The sequence below is a fragment of the Anas platyrhynchos genome, chromosome 19 (assembly GCF_047663525.1).
Source record: "Anas platyrhynchos isolate ZD024472 breed Pekin duck chromosome 19, IASCAAS_PekinDuck_T2T, whole genome shotgun sequence".
Lineage (NCBI taxonomy): Eukaryota > Metazoa > Chordata > Aves > Anseriformes > Anatidae > Anas > Anas platyrhynchos.
This window is the reverse complement of record NC_092605.1, coordinates 6294143-6305165: the sequence shown is the minus strand read 5'-3', so window position 1 is coordinate 6305165 and position 11023 is coordinate 6294143. Positions and strand designations below refer to the sequence as shown.

The window sequence follows — 11023 nt, the reverse complement described above, 5'->3', positions numbered from 1 at the left end:
GCCGCTCCGCTCCTCCTCAGCGCCGCGACCAGCCGAACCCGACGGCCCGCAACGCGCCCGCCCCCGCCCTCCTCCCATTGGCTCCGAACGTGGCGCCGCACCGCCCCATTGGCCGGCGCCGGGCCCGCCCCCGCGTGACGCACGGATGGTTCTGGAAGAGTTTGGTTGGTCGGTGCGCTCCGCCGCTTGGCGCTTCTCCCCTCCCCCTCCTTTGAACTGAATTCGCGGGAAAGGGCCGCTCGCCCTCCCGGCGCGGGGCATGCTGGGTAAAGCGGGGCCGCCTCCGCCTCGCGCCCGGGGCCCGCCCCTCCGAGCCCCTCCGAGCCCCTCCGAACCCTGCCGAACCTCTCCGAGTCCTTCCGAAGCTTGCCGAACCCTTCCGAGCCCCTCCGAGCCCCGCGGTGCCCCAGCGCACACCCCCCCCACCCCTGAGGCGAGCCGCCCGCTCCGCTGCCCCCTGCAGCTGGGCGCTGAAGGAGCCCGCTCGGCCCCCGCTCAAATCGGCGCCGGTCCTGTGGTAAAACCGGGGGCACGGCGCCGGACCCCGGGCCCCTGAGGGGAACGGGGCGGCGGGGGCCGTCCTGAGGCGAAGCCCTCCTGAGGCGAAGCCCTCCTGACGGGCGGCGCTTCCCGCCTCTGCCCCGCGATCCCCGCGCTCGAGGCGCCTCAGGAGTCGCCGCCCGAGGGTCGCGAGCCAGCAGCGCTTCGGGTTCCCCACACGGTGCCGGCCGGGCGCATCTTGCCTCGCTCCCGGTGTTAAGGAAGCGGACATCGGAAATGTTTTAGCATCGGCATCGGGAAAATGTTTTGTCAGCCTCGGCCACGCCGTAAAACGTGCCCCACGTTATCAGCAGATGGGGGACTCGGATCTGATTGTTGTTAGTCCTGTTATTGCTCGTTAAGAAAGTGTAGGCATGTAGCGTCACACACGCAGTTAGATAATTACGTGTACATTTTTTATAGTTCATTTATTTTCTGATACCCAAAACGTGCATTTTTTGATAGCCTCTTGTTTTTTGTCTGCTGTACCTTTCAGGATTGTTTTGGGAAGACCTTCCCTGCTCGATTATTTTTTTTATGGTTCTTCCTTCTTTCCTTCCACATTTATCAGACATTGATGCAGTCTTCTCTGTAATTTGTTTCTACATTATTTGTCATGCATTTTTGTAATTCATCATTGCTACCTTTTCACACACATTATACTTTTTGTCCCTACAAAAAATAAGTGATTATAAAAGTGATTATTAAAGTGTTTGTAAAATATTGTTATACATTTTCTCCTGTTTACCATAATCACTTTGCTTAGTATTCTAGTTTCTTGGTCTCCTGCTTCCTACTTAACTTCTCTACAGCCCATTCATTCATTATTTCTGAATGTATCTTTAATTACTTACTGGCAGCGGCATTTCGATGCACTGTACGTTTCTGAGGACCTCACATTTACTTTCTTCTCTCAGTGCCAGGGAACTTCCTGCTGATACTTTTGGTGCTTTGGGTATTGCTATTGCCAGTCTTCTGAAAGCAGAGACTAGATAGCAACAGCACACCAAATGAGGAGCATCTTCAGGTGATTGAAGGTTGATCTTGAGGTCAGTGATACCCTGTGCCAAGTGATAAAAGTAACAAACAATTGCGCAATGTGTGAAAAAGGCTTCTAAATGTTGTATAATTGCAATTTTTTGTCTTTTGGAGTTACAACCTAAAATTTATTTCTGCTTCCTCCCTACTGTTTATACGCCTCTGCTGCTTCTGGTGGCTCATCCTTCTAAATTTCAGAACCAGGAGGAGGAGCCAGAGGGCAATTTTCCAAACGGGAGAAGGAAAGATAATTAGGCAATTAATCTCTGGCAACGGAGTCAGATCTCCCTGTGAATAGAGGAACTAAGGATAAGACTCTAGCCTTTAGTGGAGTGGGGTAGTGCAACAAATATGTGAACGTATGAGTCCTGTGGAAGCAGAGTACTGATTGCCAAATAGTAAAGCTTTGATAGTTTGAGCCTGTTTTCCTTAGTTTGTAAAAAGGACTTAATTTTTTAAAACTTGTTTGTTCAGATCTGCCCTGGGCTGTTCATCTAAACTTAGTGTAGAGTACTGTTGAGGTATGTTCTACTGAAAGAGCCTTAACAACTCTGAAATGTATTTGGGGCTTTCTGTTGTGAGTGGCTAGAAAGAACACAGGACATAAAAGAACAGAAGTAACTTGATAATACTTAGTGCAGTTAGAAGCAAGAAAATAAATAGTCCTTTTCAAAAGGACAGTGGGACTCATCATGGTTTCTCCAGAAGAAGTGAGCTGTAGCATGAGACTGTTGTGTCCGTGTCCTGCCTGGTAATATAAACCTGGACAGACTTTATAGATGAATTTATTAAAAAAAAAAAAAAAAAAAAGAGAGAGAGAGACTTGTTTATGTAGACCAGATTACAGAAAGAAGTTGGACATATTTATCAAATGACAGGATATCTCCAATGCTAGTAAAAATGTGTTTACTAATAAAGACAAGGAGTGAAACAGAGTGAATAGACTGTATCTTACTAAATTGATATGTGCTCATAAAATCAAAAAAGTAAAAGATGATGAAAAATAGTGTATTTATTTGCTACAAATATAGAAAATATCCTAGTATAATGCAGGAAAAAAAGACCAGTTTCAGAAGTCTAACATGATAAATGGAAGAAACAATCATTTGCAAACAAGGGTTGCTATTGGAACAAATTCCTGGTAGTGAAAGCAGAAATAGTTGGCAGAGTGTTTTTACGATATGTCAGATTTTATGGCTCAAGATGGCCAATCCATTCTTGTTTTCATGTACTGTTACTGGGATTTGCATTTGATATCCAAAAGATCACATTTGTTTCCTGCTGATTGAAAGCATATGCTACTTCTAAATCTTTTCCCAAGCCTTATTGCAATGTACGTATTCAGCATTCCTGTCAGCCTGAAAGGCTAAATTGCAGCAATTTTTACCTCTTCAGATATGTAGGGAAAAAAACATGTGCAAATTCTCTACCACTTTATGACTTTTTTCTTCATTTCATAGTCACACACTTTTCTTGGTTTGCCTGTAGTATCCCTCACCACTTAAACTTCCAGCTTCCAGTCTGCCAAATTACTGTATCTCTGCACAGGAATGTTTAACGTCTAAATCATTTTTTGAAGTGGAAGTTCAATACTGGTATACCCAGAGGTTGGTCTAAATGAAATTTCTGTCAGTATAATTATACTATTTCCCCCACATCTATAAACGTGTCTGTCTATAAATTGTTAGTAATTAAAAGAAATAGGGGCTATGTGAGCCATTCAAAAGTATCACTAAAGCAAATACACATATACAAATTTACTATTACATATCTAATAGTTTAGGTTGTCTTGTCTTCTGACAACTTAAATTTAGATTTGAAACACAAGAATAGTGCTTACTGCATGAATATAACCTCATGGTCCATCCCTAACGATTTGCTTACTGATTCAGGCCATCATGTAAGCTGCTGTCAGTATTTATTAGGGAGTGATACGATACATGTATATTGGTAAGGAACTGAAATTTGCTATGCAGAGTGTTGCTGAGATTAACAAATCCAAAGTGAGTGTTTTGGGTAGCTGTGCTTTTTTATTTTGGCCTCAAGCTAATCATGAGTATCCCACGTGAGAAGTGAGAATGCACAAATGCTGTAGAACCAAGACAAAACCAAATATTTCATGCATAGGAGGGAGCTGTAGGTCCAGCTGCTGTATCAGTGTACTCCAAGCACAGGTCAGTTTCACTGACATCCCTTTCTTTCCCTTAAGTGAATACATTTCACTAGATGCTGGGTTTTCATCTGCAGTAGTTATTAATTCATTCGTCAGCTCTTGTTCTTTATTTTCATCCTGATTCACCTTTGATCAGCAGTATCAGGCCATGAAAATTATTAGATAAGCTAATCTTCCCTATGTACTCGGGAAGCAAAAGTCAACTCCCACTTTGTGCTTTCCCAGTCTCTTGTAAACAGAGGCTGCATAATATTTCAGCTTGAGCAAGGGAGTTGCTGCAGCTTTGGTGTGAGAGTAGGTAGGTGGAGTACTAAGTATATTTAGGGTGGCGGGATCATATTGCAGTTGGGGTGGTAGCTCTCAGTTTCAGTTTGCTTTCCTGCATGTTAATGTGTAGTGCTGCCTTGTTTTTATAAAGCAGGAAACTAAGAGAAGAGCAAATGACCTTTACAGTAAGGGATCAACTGTACTGAAGCATGGCATAAGTAAGATCTTACCCAGCAACCCAAGGATTCTGATGTATAGCTATGAAAGCGCTCTGCGTGCAAGATTGACAGAGCAGCCACTTGTAGTTCTCATTCACGTGTTTGGCTGGGGACTGCTTTTGTACAGAGCTGTTCAAATGTATGCCAGGAGCACAGTGCTCAGGCAACTTGGCCCTCAGGGAATCTTAATGCACCCAGAATGCACAGCTTGCAGTCAGCAGGTTGCTTACGTGTCTTGAGTTATTGAAGAGAGTGAAAAGTGAATGCACAGGTTTCACACCAATAGGGCACTTATCTTTTGAATTGCATTGTGAACAACAAATGATAATTATTAGTCATTATTGATAAGTAGGAATGTATGCTCAGGACTTCCTTTTTGTAGTTCTCTCAGTGATATTTTAACAGTTTAATAGTTGTCATGAGGCTTCTACAGTGAAGTCTATTTCCTGATTCTCAGTTAATTATTTAGTTTTACTTTGCTTGGTGGCTTGCTAGCAGTAATGTTTTTCTTTAGTGTTTAGATAGTGGACTAAAACTACCAGACTTATTTCAAAAGTATTGTGAAAAGCATAAGTCCAGTTTATTGTGTTGCCCTAGAAAGGAAGGGTATCTCTTAAAATGATTTAACTTTAATTATTTAACTTTAAGCCAAGTAATCTGCTAACAATAAAAGTATTCATTACTGAAAACTACATCTCACACAATGAACTAAAAAACGTTTTAAATGTAAATACAATAAATTCAGGATAACATCCACTTGGTTTTAAAGACAAAGACTAAACCAATTCAAATTCCATACAATATTGGATCAAAATCAAAAGTACGAGTTCTACCAAAAGAAAATGAGGTAGTGTTGCTACCTTTGCTAAAACCTGAATAAATTCCATTTATCACTGAAGGTTCCATAGACAGGAAAGGAACTTGTGGGGTCTTTGTGCAGATGAAGGACTGTCACTGCTCTGTTGAGCTCACACAGCACTCAGAACAGACCTTAACATATACACAGCTGGCCCGAGTCCATTATTTTGAATGTCTTTATCAAATCTGTAATTGTTCAAAAACGCTGCTTGAGGTGGACTGGATAAAAGTTCTGTTCCCTTTCATCCTCAGAGCAACTTTTTTTTATTTTTCCTTCTATGATTTAGCCAGGATGCCCCATATTTAAATTTGAGCTTAAATTCAAAAACAAAAATATAGGCTTTTAAGATTTTAATCTGGAGTTGCTTACCTTTTTACACACACACACACACACACACACACACACACACAGACACAGACACACACACACACACACACACACAGACACACACAGACACACACAGACACACACACAGACACACACACACACAGACACACACACACACACACACACACAGACACAGACACACACACACACACACACACACACACACACACACAGACACACACACACACACACGGAAAAAAAAAATATTTAATATATGATCCCAAACAAAATAAACAGCAAAAACTCATGGCAAATTTTGAAGTTCAAATGTTTAACACACAGAAAATGAACAAGAATCATGCTAGTTTATCCTGTTATTTCAGAGCATGGGTAGTACTTACTGTGAAACTGTCTTAAAACAGTGAACTTTCAGAAACTCTTAAATGAGTCCCAGAAACTATGAAAGATACTGAAAAACTGAAGCTTTTGATGCAAACTTAATGATTAAACTCAGAAATGCAGAGGCTTTTTTTTTTTTTTTTTTTTTTTTTTTTAGAGAATAAGAGAAACTGCTAGGAAAAAGTGAGAATTAAGTCAGTTACAGACGTAAATAGAGGTTTCTTGGGTCTGTTGACAGTGCAAGAACAAAAGTTTCAATCAGACAAAAAGAAAAATAAAGGAAGATCAATATATGTGAATCATATATAAGAAATATATGTGATAGTATATATTTATATATATGAGTAGACAGTAAAAATGAAACTTCATAGTTAACAGATAATTTAGTTTTAGCTTTAAGTAAGAGTTAAGTTTTATTGGGAGACAGTTCATTATTTTGCAGCCAAGCTGAGTACAGGTTAATAAGATGAAAATTTTGACTTTAATCATCAGCGATTATTTAAATGATAAGGTCATAGCAGAAACTGTTTCCCTAGTGTTTTCTAGTTAGCCCAGGTGTACAAATGTCATATGCATGAAAGCTTATATAAACGTTTCATGCAAAAGGTAACATTCTTTGCTCCTTTTTTGTGTGTTAGAGGTTGCTTTGGATTGCATTTACAAGAATTTACCTTGTTTTCTAACAGCTGTTCAAGGTCTGTGGCTCTGTAGTCTGAATGATCCATACTTCCAGAAATAGTTTTAATGGCTGTTGCCATGACCGTGGACAAAGTACTTTTACCATGCTAAACAAAGCTCCACAAAAGGAGATGAGAAACACAGCAGGAGGCAAATTGTGACCAAGAATTATAAAACACCAATCCTAATCCCACTTTTGGGATGGAGAAATAAATCTTTATCTGACATAATTTATGCTCTTTGATATGTCAGTACAAGCTTCAATTAAACTGACATCTTTGTATTTAAAAAATATAAGGCTTTGCTCTAACGAAGTTCTATTTTTACCTGCCTTGTTCTTTATGATGTGGCTAGGTCACCCAAGGCCATGCTGCAGTGTTATCTCCTCTCTGAACATAAACAGGTTAGGGAGGTAACTTAAGATTAGCAAGACTCTGCTCTACAATGCTCTGGCAAGGCTCCTAAGTGGAAATGTGTGTGTAAGAAGTAATATTAAAGCTCGTTAAGCAATACATCTCATGGTGTTGACGGTTTGGGAGTATGTAGGTGATGATTGATATACTTTTAAATTGTTGAAATATGACTGGTATTCCACTTGATTATGATGTATCAACTAGAAGATGATGATTGACTAGTTGTAACTGCCCCGCCACATTTAGACAGACTTTCAACTACTTACTAACCAGTCAAATGACAAAATCAAATTAAAAGGCATACTTATATCCACTACTGTACAAGCCCCTACAGACTCTGAATAAACAGATGGATCTTGTATTGAATACCAGATGTGAATTGGCAAGGAAACAATTCAAGAGGCAGAGTTTCCCTTTACTGAAAATTCCCTCTGTATAGATGTTCTGATATTGGGGCAACTGAAAAGAAACAGAATGTCTGAAAATGAGGAGGAGGAAATCTGATTCATAAAAAATCCAAGTTCAAAGCCCAGGCAGAGAAGAAAGCATAGGTCTTGCCTTTTTTTAAGGACTCTGTGTAAGAGTCAATTGTCAGATAATAGTTCTGTTAAGGCATTAAATGAAAATGTTTATGTTTATTTCAATTGATCATAGTTGAAGAAGAGATAAGTGAGTGAATGAAATTCTAGGAAGCATTCAAACGTAATACTGCAGGGCAACCAACAAGCTGCAAGAATAAAGCTGTGCGCTGATACAGACAAGCATTTGTCTATCACAATAGAAACTTAACATTTGTATAGGCACATGTACATGACAGGTACAAATATTAATGTAGGTAGAGAATAGCCCAGCTGACCAATTGTAGTCTTAAATAGAAATTTTGGGAAGCTCAGAGCAGAACTGTAGTGATGAAACCACTATTTATGCAGATGATTGCCAATTTTGGCAGATGCAAACCAAAATATGATGTAAATTGTTTTAATAACAAAACCAGGGAAGTTAATGTAGTCTGAAGTTTGGGATAGTCTATCTTTAAGAGTAAATTCTAGGCTATTTTATTAACAGATGTGTTCATATATTTTTAAACCAAGGCCCCACATTCCCAGTAAATGCTTTGAAGGCTTTGTTAAAAATATGTCTCTAAGGGTGAACTGCTGGTTCAGCTAAAGCCAGTGGAAGTTTCCCAGTTATTTTCATGAGGTCAGGACATAACTGGCATTGTTTAAAATTCATCTTCATATAGTGTAAGTTAACGGTAACATACTACAGATCCAGTAGCATCTTCTAAAAAATGTAATTGCTTCTCCATTCATTTAGTAAAACAGCAGAAATAGGTATCTAAATTGATTTATCATTTAAATATTTGCCTTATGCACATTAACCTTCATGCATTTTAATATAGGCAAGCTGTAAAGCAAGAACACTGTTTTTATTCCTAATTCACAGTATATCTGTTTCTTTCAGATTTTAATCTATAAATATTAGGCTGTGACAGCTTGCCAGAACTTCTCCTGCAAGGACTTTCTGATCAGAGTTTTTCAAATGAGACTTCATAAAAGCAGAAGTAGGAGCAGACCGAGTGACCCTACAGGTGCAAGCTGCAGCAGTTGTCTCTCCAGCCTTCCCAATAGGATTTGTGAAACTCTCTGCATCTCAACATCTTTATTGGTAATGGATCCTTCCCTTAATTTGCAGTGATGCATTTGGAATGTCAGCTTCCAAAACAAGGCACATGGGAGGCATCTAAAGTAGATTTTTTGAAAGGAAAATGAACAAAGAGCATGTCAGGTTCCATTTTGATTTGCATGACAAATCCAGCATGCAGTGTTCGGGTGGGTTGGGCTGGGCTTGCCTGCCAGTCACTGCATTTGTCAGTTTGGTTTGAACACTTTTGACAGTCTGTAATGTTAATTGTTCTAAGGATTGTTTTGCTGGGGGAAGAAAAGGAAAGGGTTTAGGTTTTTTTTTTTTTTTTTTTTTTTTTTTTTACTTTTTCCATTTACAGGAAAGAAGGGATATCTGAGGGAGCAGAAAATATTTCGATCTGTTTTTGATCTGTTTTGCTTATAAATAATCCCATGAGGTCACCAGCAAGTTCAGTATTTTAAATGTTTTTGTTACTCCGTGTGTGTTTTGAGAGGGAAATACTAGGCCCCTAAACTAGAAACCTGGGGAGTCTATTGTTTTGGTGCACACCATTCTTTCTTCCTTTAAGTCCCACAGTGATGGGTCCTGCAGAGTGGTTTGTACTACGCCTATATGCTTCTACCAGATGATATTGTGGTGCTTTGACAAGTGCTAACAAGGGATTTAATGCCCCAAAAGGCATTGGTGGGCACACATTGTTAGTGGTGTGGGGACAGCATGTGAATAGCTCCCACGTATGTCAAAGACCCATTGGTAGGTATGTGCATATAACTGAATTTTCCTGGAGACACATTTAAAGGTGGCGGTCGCTGTTGCCCCATAGGGCACACACACTTCTCTATCACCTGTCTTAAAACATGTTGTTTGATTGTTTTTTGTTTCAAAGTTCCTAACTGACTAGTGTTGGTAGAACACTCAAAGTTGATCACAAAAATGTTTTCAGACTGATAGAGTGAGCAAACTTGGAGGTTCAAGGGAAGACTGTGTTGATCATGTTTGTATCTGTTCACAGTTACTGCTGTTTTTCATCCAAAGGAGAGCCTAGTGCTTAAAGAAAAAGAAAAACAAGATAGAAATCATATATCCCAGATGTTTCCAGGTAATGACTGACATCTACCTTTAAGCTTTGAACTCCTACACTGCATGGGGTGTTCTTATTTACATGTAGTGATCTAAGTGCACTATGACAGATACGCTTTACAGAATGCTTTGATACACTGAAGTCATGCAATCAGAGGCAGAAATGTCAAAGTAAATGAAGATATACAATCAAGCACGGTACTTCTAATCACATTCTGGCTTAGTGATTCAGTATGCTAATATGACTTCACTTTTCGTGCCTAGTTGTCCTTAAACTGTTTCAGCAGTCTGTGGACTTACTGATGAGAGTCAGTTCAAGCTGGTGCATCTCAAAAAAGTCAAAACCAAGATAATTAAAAAGTGTTAGTGATGATCATGAATAGTATTCTTACTCCACCACTTTGAGAATGGTTAGCTTGTTGTGCTGCTTTGCTGAACGCTGAACTCAATAGGATTTGCAGGTGCTCACTGATATTTAGGTCCAGAGAACCTGAAGGCTTTGCCTGCCAAGTGGGGATGGCTTGCACTGGGAAGGCTGTGTCAATTACCCCTCTGCCTAGCCTTGCTGTGGGAATTTCCTCCTTCCATTACAGAGAAGGCTCAGCTGCTCTGAGGCAGCTGCTGGATTTTGCAAATTGTACTGTGATTTGTAAAGGTGAATTGATAGCACAGTAATATGCAAAGCCACAGCTTGGGCTGTTCAGCGTTAAGACATGGGGATCTCCAGCGCAGACAGCCTGCATCTGGAACTGCAGTTGTCACTGCGAGGTAAGCAGAGCATGAAGCAGCTGTGATTCAGAGCTGCCTTGGCCACGAGGATCTGAACTCAGCAGCTTGGTCTTATGACTGGATGCTGCCTCTGCATTTCCTGGTAGCTTTCCTGTTTGATCACTTCGTGGAAAACAGTGTCACTATTTCCTGTCAGAGTGAAAAGTTGCTAAACCTGTCCAAAAATTCTTTTTTTTTTCTCTTTTGATTTGATGCCCAGTATTAAAAACAAACTCACACGAATCCAAGTCGTAACAGGTGAAAAAAATGGCCACTGTACTTAATAATTCTTGAAGTGTTTTATGTTTTTTACATAAGTCGATTTTTCTGTACTCATTAAACTTTTTAAGCTATTCTGCTGTAATAAATCAAAAGATAACCTACACCTTTTCTTGGCTATTATATATAAAAAGTGTTGTGGCAGAAATTCTTTTGCCCCAAGTCCACTGTCTCTTCCCCTTGTGTTCCCAAATTACAATACGTTTTTTTTCAGTCAACCATCTATTGCCTTTTTCTCCATTTAGGGAGTAATCACTGCACCAGGGCAGAACACACCTTTAAAGATGTTTTTCCATCTCTAATCTACTCAGCAGCAGAAGTGACAACTCCTGCTATG

The 11023-nt window shown here is 40.0% G+C and overlaps 1 long non-coding RNA gene across 1 annotated transcript; it reads left to right on the top strand.

The window, feature by feature from the left end:
* Window positions 1–3: 3 nt before the first annotated feature.
* LOC139999051 (uncharacterized) lies at window positions 4–10887 on the top strand. The gene is made up of 5 exons (XR_011804062.1): window positions 4–878; window positions 1458–1589; window positions 8377–8580; window positions 9572–9658; window positions 10233–10887. It is a non-coding gene; the product is annotated as an uncharacterized lncRNA (long non-coding RNA).
* Window positions 10888–11023: the final 136 nt, after the last annotated feature.